Raw genomic sequence first — 17922 nt, forward strand, 5'->3', positions numbered from 1 at the left:
TTTTCAAATGGATGCAATAACACTTGTGCATTCATAGCCAACTCATCCCTCTGCAATGTCATGCCCATTCTTTGACATGCGTTGCATGCCCTACAATATGGTTTAGAATCCTTATGCAATGTTGACCACCACAACCCAACGCGTACAATATTTTGTGTTGTTTCTTTTCCTGCATTATTCCCTCCCACAGCTCCTCCATGAGCTTCAACGAGGATACTAGTTCACTCAAAATCAAGCACATAACATCGAAGTATTTCATCCAATCCCATTTTATACAAATGGCCTACAATAAATGAAAAGTATGTCATGCGCACCACCAATTCTTTCTTTTGTTGGCTAGTGTATCCTTCTGGAGCCATCCCTGTAGTCAGAAAGTGGATAATATCGGCAAAGTGATTATCCGCTATGTGCCCTGCAAAGAGCTACGTGTCAGGCAACCCTTCCTCTAAATTGGCAGGCTCTTCTCCTATTTCAATGCGCGATAGATGGTCTAGCATTGCATTCAATCTTCGTGGCTTCAAAATCACCTCGAAATCATACTCCTAAAACAACAACAACCATTTTCATACCCCCCCCCAACATAGGCTTATTAACTAAATATTTCAATGTAGAATGGCTTGTGTACATCTTAAAATGTCTGCCTAGCAGGTAATGTCTAAACTTTTGCAGTGCGTACACCATAGACAACCCTTCGCACTCTGTCGTCGAGTAATTATTTTTAGCCTTAGAAAACTTCCTACTTGCAAACACCATAGGGTGATCCATTTCTCCTTCACCAGCTTGTGTCAGTACTACTCCTAGTGCAATACATGAAGCATCCACATGCACATGAAATTCCTTATTCCAATCCGGGAAGACTAGGATCGATGCAGTGACAATTTTATCCTTCAATACATCCAGACTATGCTGCCATTCTTCATCCCAATAAAATTTAGTGTCCTTCTTTAGTAGATTTTCCATAGGCACGGTAATCTGAGCATAACTCTTGATGAACTTCCGATAGTACGTATTATGGCCCAGTGTTTTGTGCAGCTATTTAACACTCCTTGGCACCTCCAAATTGGCTATAACCATGATCTTAGCAGGGTCCATAATTAATCCTTGTTTGCACACCACATGACCCAGCAAAATTTTGAACGGGACATAGAACAAGCATTTCTTCAGGTTTAGTGCAATCTGATACCTTCAGCATGTATCCAACATCAAGCGCAAACTAGCTACATGGTGCTTTATCAACCCAAATATTGTCGAGTCATCAAAATATACCTCCAAAAATTTGTGAATGAACTCTTTGAACACTACGATGACTACGCATGGAAATATCGTCATCACATTCTTAAGTCCAAAAGGCATCACTATATAGTGGAAGCATCTCCACTCTATCACGAAGGACATCTTTCTCCTATATTTTGGCACAATCTTAATCTGATGGTATCCAAAGAACCCATCAGTGAATGAATAGGCCTCCTGCCCTCCAACATTATTTAGTACTTCATGTGTGAATGGTTGTTATAGCTCCAAATCTCACTCTTATGGTTTGTGATGCTGCACTTATGGCCTAGGGCAACCCCTCCTTCCAGACCTAGTCCAAAAATTTAAAAAACAGTGTTTTATTCCCTATACGCGACATTGCCCTGAGTTAAACGCGTGTACACGCGGGTCTGTTATACCCAACCCACGTGTATCTATTAAAACACTTAAAAAAAATAATAAATTCCTCTTTTTCGGGCGGAGATCGCGGGTTTACCTGCTGGATCACCTGTTAGTGCCCGTGGCCCAACTGTTCCCAACCAACTCCTAACTAAAAAACTACTTTGGAGAGGGTATAAAAAGACATCAAAGGGAAGGCCAAAGGGGAGAGAAAGGAGAGCAAGATTATTATGCTGAGATTTTTCCCTTAGACCAGGTCTGAAGTCCTTGGTGCATTCTGCACTTTCCCCCTTTTGCATAGGAAACCCTTGTTTCCATGTGTATTGGTGATCATTCATCCTTGATATCATCATTGAGTAAGACTTGGAAGGAGCTCTTGTTGGAGGCTTGAGGCTGGAACGAATCCGGGAGGAGGCTTGCTTGGAGCCTGCTGAAGGTGTTCAGGTGATATCTTTCCGATATATGTACTTTATTTGCCTTTATATATAAAGAAACACGTCTTTGTTCCCGAATAATCTTTCTTTATGCTTATGAGATTCTTGTGTCGAACTCTTATGAAAGTGGTTACTTAAAGATTTTTTTATAACTAACTTTATAGCATAAAGATGATTTATACATAAGTATCTGTACATGTACTGTTGTGTTCTTTGATTTGTTTGTCTTGCAAGTCAAAGAAAGAAGAAGGGAACTCCAAGAAGGGTTTGGACCCTTAAGGTCTTCTCGAACGTAGGACCTTAGGTACGTACCCTTAACGTTAGCATTTGCTTAAAAGTAAAATGATGGCTGTGTGTGTGTGTTTCTTTGAATAAACAATTTTCAGTCTGGTAGAGTCTTAGCCCAAAGGACCCTAGGGGTACTTTCCCTTCAACCAGAATTGGCGACTCGACTGACTCTAGCTGCCAACAATAAATGGAAATAATGTCCCTGTTCCCGCTCTTTTTGGAATATTTAATTTTTTTGTCTTTTTCTGATAAGCCGGAAAAACAATAAAAGAATGCTATGGTACAGTGGAAAGAACGAGTGTCGGTGAAACAGATGATCTAGTTCCTGGGAAAGGAACGTTCTTATGCTCAATGCAGGGAGGTGAAAAACTGGTCAGTGACACTCAGAGGTAAGTTCCTTCCACGGATTTGGGTATTTCAAGCTGCAGAGGTCAAGGGTATGAAAGGTTGATTTTGCAGACGTCATGGTCAAAAGTTGGCTTAAACACGAGTCCAAGTGAAGCCGGCGATAGGCCAAAAGGTGCAAATGGTCAACATGCAATGCAGGAGTACAACTCAACACACATAGGAGCCTCTAGGGTATAAGGCCAGAACGAAGCGAAGAAGCAAAGAAGAATGAGTCTTCAACGCATAAGTCATGGCGGGACTACAGAGGACTCCCGAGCCTACTCAAAACGAAGCAGCATGGGCAACAAATGTCAGTGAGGTGCTAACTAGGATGCCCATGTAAAAGGATGGCTCTACCATCATGTCATGATTTAAAGAATCGGCGAGTGAAAATGGCTTGCGAACCATAACATGATGGGGTCGACCCTACGGCAGATGTATCGGTCAAATGGAGGCTAGTATGCATAGTGCAATGGAAAAATGGTGTCCCTAACCTATATGCCAGTGAGAACACGATACCTGCCATGACGGGTCAGCAGTCATGGAACCGTCTCGAACCGTCGAAAAATGTCCAAAATGTCCTGAAAAACAACTCAATCTCGACATTCCAAGCTCCCAAGTTAAAAGTGACATGAAACCAAACAAAATAAAATTTTGAAAATTTTTTGCATTTTTCAAAACTTATAAAAAGAAATTTTGGACTTACCATTTTCACCGTTTGACTTGGAGAGCAAAAATTGTGGAGCGAAAGGAGCAAACTTTCCCTTCAACCAGAATTGGCGACTCCGCTGGGGACAACACTCTTGTTGTTCCTAGTTTGGGTAGTCTTCAAGCCAATCAAGGCTCAGCCCCTCTGTTGTTGGCTCTGACTGTCTGATCTTTTCCTGAAATCCAAGCTTTTCCAGTTTTTCAGTCTGTGTTTTTTTATTTTTCTTGAAAGACTTCAGATACGCTCTTTGTCTGGATTACAGAAGCGTATATACGCAAGTTTCACTAAGTGAACCCGCGTATACGCAGGTTTCCTTGGTTACAGTCACGTGTACACGCATTCTGCAAATAATTGCAGACGCGTATATTCCATAATTTTCAAGATTTATAATTTTTCTTTTTGCTAAATGTCTGTCTGGTGGTTTGGGTCAGTTTAAAGCAGTCAATTCCCAGTGACAGTTCTCTGTTTAACAGGGGGCATCTTGTTCTGAATTCTCTCTAGTCATAAGGAGTATTAGTCTTGTTTTTCGTTGATTGCAAGCGTCATTGATTTTTGACACACAAGATTTCTGTTTAAGAATCTTGATTGCTCTGTTTCGGCAGAGTAGGAAGCATCGTTAAGCTTCCTGAGATCTATGCAAATTCGTATCTCACCCTTTTTTCTTTTCCTGAACTACCATTCGGCTCACCCAATCAGACTCCTCCATTGATTCAATAATTCCTGCCTTAAGCATCTTATCCAACTCTAAGCAGACCTTTTCCTTATACTTGGGATTACGAAGATATAGTTTTTGCTTAATTGACTTCACATCTGGCTTCAAGGTAATCTTCATTATGCCTAAGCCCCCTATGATACCTTTCAGGTCTAGATCAAAATTTTTAGGGAACAAATCCTAATACTTGCAGAGCAACTCAATGACTTGATCCACTGTGGCATAATCCTAGTAATTGCCAATCTTTGCCAATTTCACTCTACCTTTGTGCCAATGTTCACTTGTCTAGTTTTTAGTGGTGTGGTGGTATATGGATTCTCTAGCTATGGTCCTTCAACTTTGCGGTGGACTTCTGCCTCTGGGATATTAATGTTCCTTGGATCCTCATCTTCTTCTTCAGCGTCACATTATAGAACTCAAGGGCATGGTGCAACTGGGTGCTCCAATCTCGTTGAATCAATTCCAAAGGATGTTATAGTATTCTAAAAACAGTTGCCTTAACCTCCTCCAGTGCCTCATCAATGCATTTGAATCCATCCTCAAAGCTGAATGTCATAAAAAATCCCTCTCTTAAAATATCCCACTCAGCGGTGTCGTGTTGGAGCTCTATTTTTGTACCAATTCATAGGAATGATGTCCATAGTGTAACAAAAAATATGCACCGACTTTGGTTGTAGCTTTGTTCCATACACCTTAGTCCACTTTGATAAATGATCGCATGGATCATTTCTTCCATTGTATTTTTCTGTTAGCCAAAATTTTGGGTGACCGAACTACAATCTTGTCATTCTTATGTACTTGTTCCATTCATCAAAATTGTCCTTATGTCTACCCCACCACCAAGCGGGCGTAGCGCATAGTGCCAAATCCAAGGCTTAAAAGCAATGCTTCTATGGTACCTCCCTTTCAAATGCATCCAAAAATTTATCTACATCAGTTAAACCATCATAATAAGGCAAACTCCTTACCTCCAATGATACACAACGTAAATATTTAGCCATCATATTACAATGCCACGTAGATACTTCGTGCAACCTATTCTACTAGTGTTCTAATTCCTCATCTGAGTCAAACGTACAGGAACTTTCAAAATCCCATGCAATTCATCCATCAACAGTCGCATTAACCAAATCTTGGTCTCACATTGTTCTCTTATATATCTGGTCCAAATCACCATCTCTTTCCTCATACTCATGGACATGTTCAGTGAAGCATGGTCCCTTTGGAGGGTCTAAAGGTACTACTACATGGAGTGATTTCCTCTCAAATGGCATTATTCATTTCTTCAAATTCATGACCTCATTCATATCGATAGCCCAATCAATTCCAAGGAGTAGACGATATGGATTGTCATCATTGACAATCTCTATTACTTTGAAATTGGCCAACGTGCTCGCATCTTCTATATCTACTGTCACTGCATGCAATTTCCCCATAGTGATAATCTTTTGTTGATTTTCCATCCTTAATTGAATCGAAGACCACTGTAGTGCAGGTCTCCCCATTCTTTCCCACATCTATTTAGGCAAAACATTCACATCTGACCCAACTCCTGAATACCCTAATCCATTTCATACTCTTCTATCTGCACGATGAGCCTCATCTCACACCTTGTTCTCATCTTATGTTGGCCTATCCTTCTGACTGTGCGGTGCCCTTCAGGAGCCATTTCCTTACGAGCACACATGTTTATCAGTTCTTATAACCCTTTGACAACCTCGTTGTCATGCAGAAGTGTTAGGCCCCTATACTACTAGTGTAACCCCTTATTTTTATTAGTAAAACCCACTTATTATATTGATGTAACCATGTAGTGCCCATATTTTTACTATTGTGCCCCATAGAAGCCCACTATTGTTATTATTGTGCCCTTACATTATTATTGTTATGTCGGCTCTGATTATGTTATGACCCCTTAGACTCCTATATATAGAAAGGAGGTCCTTTCATTTGTATCATCCAAGAATTGTTCATTTATGTAATGTAAAGGAGGTTACCCCTTCGAAGAGGTTGAATTCCAAGGCGTTGATCTATCTTTTCTATCTTTTCTTGAGCTGGTTTCATAACATTTGGTATCAGAGCTTTGGATTCTAGGGTTTTGCTGCTCCAAACAAGTCATCATGGAATTTTCGCTACAACTTTTTTTTTGCGACATTTCAGAAGCTAAAAAAAACACATCTGAGAAGGCATCGCGCTGAATCTCGGGTCCAAATTTTAGAGCTTTTCACGCTATATTTGCGGAGATATGATACAAGGAATTTTGTCTTTTTGCAGACTCCTGAATTACATTCCAAACACGTGACCTAGGGAAAATCGTCATAACTTTCTCTCTGAGCATCGGATTGAAATTTCGTCAAAAGGTATAGAAATAGGATGGAATGTAGTTTACTATAGATATTTTTCAGAGCCAAAGGTCGAAATAGTGACTCGTGGAATATCGTACAAGTTCGCTCTACTGAACTAGTCTATAATCAGGTCATCTTGGGAGATTGTGCATAACGCTTCCTTGGAGAAGCCAATTTGGATCAGACTGGTGGCATTAGAAAGAGAACATAGAGGGCTACTACAGACCTCAATTTCAGAACTTAAAGATCCGAAACTACAGAGTTACAGTCATTTCAAGATCGAGCTCCTAAAATCAAGAAAAAGCAAGATGAGGAAATTTGATGGCAAGGATCCGGTAAATTGGATACTTCAGATGGAGTAATATTTTGATCTACATGGTGTAACACTATTACAAAAGGTATGTATTGCATCTTCATATTTAGAACCAGATCAATTTTTATGGTATGAAGGGCTTTTTTCTCGTAAACAACTTGTTACGTGGTCAATTTTTATGGAGGAAATGGTAGCACATTATGAGGATACAAAGAGCAACACCTTCTTTAGAGAAATACCACAAAAATTGGAAATGGTTAAAGGGCTCGGTGACATAGTGGAAAGCAAAATTATGGAAACCAGGAAGCATACCCCTCACAACTATAAATATGAAGTGTTGTTTCTCCTAGCCTTCCACAACCTACAAGGATTACACCACAACAATTGGAAGAAAAAAGAGAAAAAGGGCTTTGTTATAATTGTGATAGCAAATGCACTAAAGGTCATAAGTGTGCTGAGAAGAAATTATTTTACATAGAATATGAAGAGGAGGAAGAAAAGGATCAAGAAACATCAAAAGAAGAGGATATACGCCAGGACCCCAAAGAAAGAAAGAAATGAAAGAAGAAATGAATTAGACCATATCTTGTAAAGCATTGGAAAGAATTACCACTCCTCAAACTCTCAAGATAGAAAGACATATCAAGAAGAAAAAGGTGCAAGAAGTGAAAGATCACATCGAGAAAGAAGAAATAAATCCAACCCCAAAGAAAGAAGAAATGAATCAGACCATATCTTGTAAAGCATTGGAAAGAATTACCACTCCTCAAACTCTCAAGATAGAAAGACATATCAAGAAGAAAAAGGTGCAAGAAGTGAAAGATCACATCGAGAAAGAAGAAATAAATCCAACCATATCTTGTAATTCATTGGTCGAAATTACCACTCCTCAAACTATTAAGATAGAAGGACATATCAAGAAGTGAAAGATCACATCGAGCATCAAGAAATGAATCTGACCATATCTTGTAAAGGATTGGAAGAAATTTCCACTCCTCAAACTCTAGAGATAGAAGGACATATCAAGAAGAAAAAGGTTCAAGCAGTGAAAGATCACATCGAGCATCAACAACAAGTTCTCCAACTTTTAAAGGATAACGCCACCTCGGTGCAAAATCAAATGAAACAATAGGTAGAAAAATGTTTTGATGTAGGTGATTGGGTATTTTTACTGCTACATCTCAAGCAAGTTATTTATGAGAAGGAAATGTTGGCAATACTACATGCACTTAAAAAATGGAAACCTTACCGAATGGGAAGACTCTTCAAGGATGAGGATGTGGAAGCATTGTTTTGTACTATTTCCATTATCCAACCAGATTGGATAAATGAAGCAAGGGATGAATGGAAGAATGACAAAGAAGTATGGCCACTTATTCAAAAGTTGCAAAAGATCCCAATTCAAATAATATTGCCAAAAATTGAAGAGGAAGGAAAAATCATATTGGAACCTGGAGAAGTCACAGAAACAAGAACCTGACAACTACAAAATCGATTAATTTCAGAGTATCTCATCAAGTGGAAGAACTTACCCGCTGAAGATTCCACATGGGAGGACAAGAATTTTATACAGAAGAATCAAGAACTACTCAAGCATTGAGGACAATGCTTTTTGAAGGAGAAGGGCATGTTAGGCCCCTATACTACTAGTGTAACCCCTTATTGTTATTATTACAACCCACTTATTATATTGATGTACCCATGTAGTGCCCATATTGTTACTATTATGCCCATAGAACCCCACTATTGTTATTATTGTTCCCTTACATTATTATTGTTATGTCGGCTCTGATTATGTTATGACCCCTTAGACTCCTATATATAGAAAGGAGGTATTTTCATTTGTATCATCCAAGAATTTTTCATTTATGTAATGTAAAGGAGGTTTCCCCCTCGAAGAGGCTAAATTATAAGGCGTTGATCTATCTTTTCTATCTTTCTTGAGCTAGTTTCATAACAAGAAGCTTCATACAAGTCTCCAAAAAGGTGGTAAGCATAGAGGGGTAAACTTCTTCAGTTAAGTTATTCTGACTTCCTAAGGTAGAGGCTTCAATGAAGCTCTCCTTTGCTTCCATGAATGTTTTCTTCGCGCGCTCCAAATCAAACCCAACCTCCTTTTTTGGAGCTTTACGAACCCACTCACTTTCTTTAGGTTGCTTTCCTTTATTATTACTAGTCATCATCCCGCTTCATAGCATAATATTCACATTGGGATCCTCTTCACGAGGATCGACTCTCATCATCTGTAAATTTTGGGTAGGTTGCTGAGGTTGTGCCTTCTTCTCCTACATCTTAGTTATCAATATAGGGAATTCATCTATTGCGTGGTCAAACTGAGTAAAATATCAACATGAAAAGCATGTTTGGCTCACATACTCCCATGCGTAGTGTCCTGGCACTCATAATTATAGCAACTAGCTTGTCCTCGACCTCTACTAGGTCCTCCTCCTCCTCGGTCCCGTCTATGACCCTAATATCCTCCATGCACTCCCTGAGAGGCCTGATCAATAGGTTAAGTTTCTGTTTGAATTCTATATGCAGTCCTTATTTCCATCATCAGTTCATAGCTATGGTAATTACACTCATCATGGTCCACCGATTACAGAAATTGCAGAATAACTGTTGCAGCATCTGTACAAAATTTTATAGCAAGTGGCAATTGTTTGTTACATGTTTTCTCATTACTTGACAAGTAGCACACCACAGTGTGGATCCTTTACTTGGTCCTACGTGAACTTCCTACCTCAAAGGCATGGGCCCTCCTCCTGCCATATAATTCGTGAAAACAAGGCAATGATCCTTATCATGCCCCTGATTTTTACACTTGAGGCACCAAAGCTCTTTGTGCACCTGTGGTCGAGCTACTTTCTCCTTTTCAAGATCTGAAACTCCAAGCAAAGGTTCTACAACTCCAGATGAATTTTTTGAACTCCCAATCTCACATCTTAGATATGTGTCTCATGTAATCTCATTGCGATCTCCAATACTTCCACCTGAGTCCTTATCTTTGGTTGTGATAAAACAATCCTTAAGTGAGGTAGGAGAGCGACTATAAACCCATCGCGGTGTTGACTATCAGTGAGATTCATATTGGATTTTTGGATTCCACACTTGAGTCTCTGATCCATCTCCCAAGGCATCTCACTGATCCTCATCGCGATTTCCTTGAATCCCACTATCGACTGTGTTTTAGACTTAGGCCTCCTGAACTCCTTGTTCAGCGCAGTCTTAATGTCCGCTAATGATGGCAATAGATTATCAGTGCAGTACCTAATGTGCCACGTCAACACGTGATCTTCTAGAGAAGTAACAAACTATTCTTTCTTCATAGGATCATTTGTAATATTCCTTACTTTCCACACAACATTCCCAACGAACCAAAACTAGTCTAGGTCCTCATTTCCCAAGCTCTCTAAAATGTGAAACTTCATTGTATTCGACATATTGAAAGGTGGCAGAGGAGGTGGTGGTGCAGGCGAAGCTGTATGTTATGGAGGTGAAGGTGGAGATCATGTGGGTAGATGAGCAATTCATGGAAAACCCTATCTTATCAACTGTACAATGCTTTGTGGTGATGCCTCTACCACTCCCTTGTCATCGTTCAAAGGGTGTTCTATCAATTGGTTGTACTCAAGACCTACTATTTCTTGATTTCTAAAGATTCGTCCACTTTGCGTAGATCCAAATATCAAGATAGTGGCATCACCCACTTTTCACCCAAGAGCATTTTAATCCAAGTAGTTAAAGATCTCAAATACTTACCTCACAGTCCCTTGAAGAAGCATTGTTCTACTTTGTTGTAACTGATCAAGGTATCGACTGCAAATTATGTCACAAATCCTCTTATGTCTCAATCAAGCCAATAATCAATAGTGTGTACAATCTTATCTTCATAAGATTCCAATCTCTGCACTAGCTCCGAGGTCCACACTATTGGACCATCAAGCCTCCACCTTCCTTGGCCATCTGCCAATTTAGTGATTCACTCATATAGTTCAATCGGGAAGGTGTAGAACAAAATTTTGTGTGCCTCTGTGTACAATTATCTATCCAACCACTGTTCTTTTGTGAGGCATGGATTTTTTTTTTCATGCGTCACAGATTCGTGGATATTTCTATCCACCATTTCTCAATTTGTTTCTTTCTTGGATTCCAGTGATGTGACTATTGACACGAGAAAAAGGTACGTTTTCTCCTTGTAAATAGTTTTATTTAGCATTTTTTTCACGTGTCTATCTTCTTTTTATGGATAAAATTAGAGGAAACAACAACTGAAGTTGGGTAAAAGAAATTAATAACATATTAGATAAATCCAAGCAAGGCAAACTAACTTTTACTATCTTTATCTACAGAAGACATGGATTGGACGATGGTTGTTCAATTGATGAAATAGTAGCAGCCCGTAAAGGGAAAAGACAACGTTTGAGGCAAAGCAAGATAGCAGAAGACTGGGCAGGTCGATGCTATTTTGTGATGGAATCAGATTGAGTATTGTGAAATACTCAGGACCGCATGATCCTGAGGATTCGCTTTTATCTATTTACTTTTCTAAATGTTATATATAAGGACGAAAGGAAACCTGGACAGTTAATTCAGAATTCACAGTTTGTAACTATTCTTTTTTACATATAATACTTTCATCTTGGTGATGATGTAACTCCTTTACTTGTTTTAATGAAGAAGACTACGTTTAATTTATAATCATCTTCTGAGTATCTAATAGCGTGGAATTCTAGATACTTTGTGCCGAGTCAAGAGAAGATCTACCACTTTGTGTATGTTATAATCCTTTCTGTTTATTCTTTATTATCTATTATTGTTAATTTAATATCATTTTGATTACTAAGAGGATTGATGATGCCGATTCACATTTGTAGTTTATTCAAGACTCAGATTTAGTTGTGTGTTAGATATGTGTGATGCTCTTTATTGAATTGGTTATGTAGTTCCAACATTAGATAACTGTTCATTCTAAGTAATCTCATCATAGATTTCAAAGATAGAATTGATTTCTTCTGTGAGATGCTTACATGGTTATTTGTTGTTCACTTATCATTTGTTGTTCAATTATCATTTGTTGTTCAATTACTATTTTATGTTCAATTGTTATAGTTCCCTTTCATGATTAAATGAGTTATTTTTAATTCCAGTTAAGATTGCCAAGTGTGGTTCTTTGTAGTTGCATTCATATTCATTTGCTTTCAGAATAAATTAAGTAGAATTGTAAAGTTGTTATGAATTTCTCTTAGAGTTATTTCTTTCAGAGTTGTTTAGATTGAATTTACAAGAGATAATCATTAGCAATTGCAATGATTCCAATTTCTTTCATTATCAGTTAACCTATGAATTCATTGCATGTATAGTGTTAACACTCTTGAGATAAACAGACTTGCCATGGGTCGATTATTAATGCAGGAATTAAGATTTCCTGTAAAAAGACATCTTAGTGCACCAACATTTTGGTGCCACTAACACGAAGAGTGTTTCAAAGTGATTTCCTTTTATCTTGTTGTAAAACAATTGGGTTTTAAAAATGGGAGGTAAGAAACTACATAACTAGCAAGTAAAGTGCTTGCTCTCCAGCCAACTTTTCAGAAAAAGCATAGAGGTTAAATAGGAATAGGCTTTTTTTATGAATTACTAGGAATAGAAAGATAGAAAAAAATCATAACCCCCCACCTAAATCCACAAAACCCAATGGATCGGTGAACCTTGGGAGAACAAATATTATAGATGAAATTGTAAGAAAAGCAGAGTCTCAAGCATCAGTAGTATTTAGGACTGTATTTGGAAAAATCCCTACTATAAACCCTCAGGTAGCAGGCTCACCATCTGCAGCCTACGCTAAGATTCAAAGCCAAACTGGAGGATCTGAGCATTATCTTCAAGTTACAACAAATTTACATTATCATCCTCTACAAGAGGGAAAATCATGTAACTTAAGAGAAGGAGAAGGAGAAACCAGTGGAACTGCTAAGGCAAGACCTCAACTATTTGAACAAGGATCTCCTGTGATCCGAGATCTAAATAGTGCTGCAAAACCAACTCAGATTGGTAATCCTCCACCTACTCAAATAGCACACCCTAAAATTCCTTAACGATATTGGCACATTTTTGACCAAATGGAAAATCAACCACCTCAAGGTCAAACCTCGACATTGGAATACCCCATAGTCACCAAGTGGCCAATTGCCCCATGAAGGCTATTCTTTTGTAGAGAATCCCAACTTTCCATGGGATGATCACAACGGATCCTAATGCCTTCTTGTTCACGTTTGATGTCCTCTACAGAGGGTATGACTATACCACTCCCCCTCAAAAGCTAAAACTATTCCCTTCTACTCTGAAGGGAGAAGCCTTGAGATGGTTCATGGGTCTGGGTGGACATATTACTAATTCTTGGGATGAAATGAAAAATTCCTTGCTCACAAGATACCAGGATTTTTGCATGACTAGGGAACTAAAAGATTAAATCTTTACGATTGCTGCAAAGGATAATGAAACTATAGAAGAATATGTTGAACGCTTTCATTATAATTTGCAGATGTCTCCACACACCACCTTACCAGAATAATTCCTAAGAGCTATCTTAATTAAAGAAATGAAAGAAGAATGGATAGAAACTCCAAATTTAATGGGGAAAGGAGATATTTCTCAAGAAGATTATGATGAAATAATTCGCTTGTGTATCAGGTTTTCACGAGGAAGCACACACACATGAGTAGGAAGCTGAGATCCTATGACTAGGGGAAGAAAACCACACAGTGGAGGCGTAACACGAATGGAAATCGGTAACCTCATAGAAGATTTCAAGATGGACATCCTAGGCACCCTCACAATGTAGTTGGTGTCTTACAGGCTAAATAGGGACAAGCCTTAGCAGAACAGAACTTGATCATTTTCTGCCCACATTATAGGAAGAAGCACAACCAACAAGAATGTCCATTGGATATGGTTTAGACGTGCGCTATCTGCACTAAGCATCACACCACTGAACAATTTCCATCACTTCCAGGACCGAAATAAGTTTTCAAGGAAGCAGATGAAGAGACAGATCTACTATATTTAATGAACCAGCATCGATAGTGGTAGGAGAAACCTTTAGGTATGTCATAAGACACGTCCTAGTTCTTCCCTTCTTCACCATTTAATCAACAAAATAACCCTGGGGCAGCATGGCAAGGCCAATCACCTTACTTGATTTGGAAATCTGAGCCATTCCCTATGACACCTTTGCCATATCAATCCTTTTCGGGTAATGGCTGGTAAAATTCTCCTTTTACTCCTATTTGGCAAGGTAATCCCTATCCATCTCATTTGACTGCCTCCACTTCTCAAAATCCAAACTGTTCTACGAATTGTAGCGAGCTCTCGGAATATCCAATACTCCTATGGGGTTAGGTCCTCAACCTCAGCATGCATTATCAACTCCTTATCCATTACAGAAAAATCCTCAGCCTCTTTTATGTCCTCAATTTCCAGATCAATTGAATTTGTATCCCAATAACATACCAGTTCAGTTGGTGCAAAGTTTCGAAATCTCAGACTGTGAGATTGAAAAAAAAGAATGTAATGAACTTAGATTGAGTTCGGGACGTATCATGAACTGTGAGGAAAGCAGGGACCAGCCATCAATTTGGATTGAAATCCCACCTGTACATATACCATCACATGTAATTGATACTGAAATAAAATAAGGAGAAGAGATAGATTAGCATAAATATCCTGAGAAGATCATATTCACTTCTCCCCCATTCCTAGAAAGGTTAATGATACCTAAACCAATGATTGTTAAGATTTTATTCTTGTAGGGGAACTAAAAAATCTTTGTATTAAAATTCCTCTCCTCTAGGTCATCCAAGATATTCCCATTTACACTAAAACAATTAAAGAGCTATGTGTAAAGAAGCTTGTGAGAAAAGAAAAAACTTCACCCACAATTCATGTTGTAGGGACCTTATCTAATTTACACTTGGGAGGAGAAACTCCGATAAAGTATGAAGATCATGGGAATCCCATAGCTATAGTTCAAATATATGGTCGCTCCTTTCCCAATACACTAGTCGATTTTGGTGTGTCCATTAACATCTTAACAACAGAAACCTGTCAAACACTTGGTATTACAACTCTGGAACCAACCACCACCCTACTAGAACTTGCTAATCATTCGGTGGTAAGGCCAAAGGGTACTTTATAGGGTATTACAGTTTCTGTTGATTCATGGGAGTATCTAATAGATTTTCTTGTTATAAATCCAAAGAGTCAATGGGATGGGCACCCTCTGATTTTGGGCCGACCTTGACTCGCAATAGGTGATGCTTATATACGCTACTGAGAAGGTAGCATGACCATTGCTAAGGGGGATGCTATAAAAAATCTTGTTTCATATCCCCCTCCCAAACCAAGTCTTCCCATCGTAAAAATATGTAAACAACCACCCGCATAACTGGAATAAAGCATCTATTCACCACTCATAATAGTAGATGCACGTGAATTCAAGGATCAAATTGAAGATGACGTTATCAACACCTTTATCAACCAGCCAACTAATGTGACCAATGTAAAATTTCAAATGTTAAAAGAAATTTTTGACAATGAAGCCTTGGAATATCCTTTGAAGGATATTGATGATCAGCATGTCCAGATGACTGTTGTGAATAACATCAAGCTTATGGAAATTGAACCAGGAAAAGTTTTAAACATTAATGATAGCCTGGACAATGATCAACATCAAAAGATTATCCAGGTCCTACAAAAATACAAAGGGGATTTTACCTGGGATTATACTGACATGAAGGGTATAGACCCATAGTTGTGTACACATCACATCTACACTGAAGAGGATGCTCATCCGATCTGGAAGCCTCAGCGGAGATTGAATCCGCATCTCAAGAACATTGTGAAAGAAGAGTTACAGAAGCTGCTAGACATGCATTTCATTTATCCTATTTCGGATAGAAAATGGGTCTCTCCATTAGTGGTTGTCCCCAAGAAAAATAGGAGGTGGCGCATCTGTGTGGATGATTGGGAATTGAAGAAGGAAACGCGGAAATATCACTTCCCTCTTCCATTTATTGAGCACGTACTTGATACTTTGGTACCGAAGCATTTCTTTTTCTTTCTAGACGACTCCAGTAGATACAATCAGATTCAAATCACCCCTGAAGACCAAGACAAAACAACCTCCACCTGCCCCTAGGGTACATTCGCTTACAAAGTGATACCATTTGGCTTATGCAACGCCCCAACCACATTTCAAAGAGCTATTCTCAGCATTTTTTCTTATCTAATAAATGAAGGACTCCGTATGTGGATGATTTCTATCAAGCACTACAAACATTAGAAAAGGTTATAGAATGATGCATTGCTACCAGGTTGTGTTTAAGTAATGTCAAGTGTCACATAATGATGACCGAAGGTGTAATCTTGTGACATTATATTCTATAGCAAGGATACAAGTAGATCCAACAAAAATATAGGTAATTATTTTACTTCATACACGATGTCCTCAGTTGAAGGTACGTAGCTTCCTGGGATATATAGGTTATTATTGCAGGATTATGAAAAACTTTTCACAAATTGCTCTGCCTTTATATGCTTTAACTGGAAATGTTGATTTTAAATGGTCTAACAAATGTGACACAACTTTTATAGATTTAAAGAAACTAGTCTCGACTCCACCCGTATTACGTGGACCAAACTGGGAGCTACCTTTTCACATATCCACAAATGCATTAGATGCAGTAATAAGCACTGTCCTCAGCAAGGAGGAGGACAAAAAACCTTATGATATATATTATATCAGCAAAAATCTTACTGCTATTGAACTTAATTATACAGTAACAAAAAAAGAATTCTTAGTTGTCATTTATGCCATAAATAAATTTAGACATTATATAACTGGCTATAAAGTTTTTATGTATATTGATTACTCCACCATTAGGTATTTAAGTAACAAACATATCATGAATGGTTGAGTGACTCGTTGGCTATTGATTTTGTAGGAGTCTAACATTACTATCAAAGATGGTCTGGGGAAGGAAAACCCAGTCACTAATTTTCTATCCTGGGTCCTGAAGATAAATGATCCACTAGCAATGGACAACTGATTTCCAAATGGGAATTTGTTTGCCATAGCAGTCAAGACACCATGGCATGCAAATGTAGCAAACTATCTAGCAGTAGGGAATCTTCTCAGGCATTTGACAGCAAGGGAAAGAAAACAGATTGTCCAGTGCCGCACTCAATTCTCTTGGATTGGCAGATATATTTTTCACATAGGGTCTAATATGTTTATACGCAGATGCATTCACAAGGATGAGATTTATGACATCCTAAAGGCTTGCATGATGAGCCTTACAGGAGACACTTGACAGATCTAAGGATAGGGCATAAGGTACTAGAGGTGGGCTATTATTGGCCCATTATTTTTAACGATGCTAAGAAATATGCCCAGGCTTGTGATAGTTGCCAAAGGATGGGCCGGCTTGGTCAATATGATGAAATGTCTCTACAATCCCAACTATTCGTAGAACCCTTTAAATGATGGGGATTGGACTTTGTCGGCCCATTCCATCCACCATCAAATCAAAAGGCATACATACTGGTTGCCACATATTATGTGACAAAATGGGTAGAAACAATACATTATCCAAGAGCTACAGAGGAAGCTATGATTAACTTCCTTTTTGGGCTATTTGTGCGGTATGGTTTACCACAGGAAGTGGTAAGAGATGGGGGAGGGAAATTTGTAGAACACAAGATTACAAGCACTATTAGAAAGCATCACATTACACACAGTATCACTTCCTTGTATCACCTGCAGGTGAATAGGCAGGTTAAAAGAACCAATAAGGTCATTGAAGCAATCCTAACCAAGACAATCTCAAGACATCAACGAGATTGGGTTGCCAGACTTTTAGAGACCTTGTGGGCCTATCACACAACTTGGAGGAATATTACTGGATACTCTCCATACCAACTCGTGTTTGGAAAAGAACCTATTTATTCGATTGAATTCAAAATAAAGACTCTAAGAACGGCTCAGGAAGTGGGACTGAATTTAACAAATGCCCAAACCAAGC

The sequence above is a fragment of the Pinus tabuliformis genome, chromosome 4_1 (assembly GCF_031772625.1).
Source record: "Pinus tabuliformis cultivar Carrire ecotype Pingquan chromosome 4_1, CPIR1, whole genome shotgun sequence".
Taxonomy (NCBI): domain Eukaryota; kingdom Viridiplantae; phylum Streptophyta; class Pinopsida; order Pinales; family Pinaceae; genus Pinus; species Pinus tabuliformis.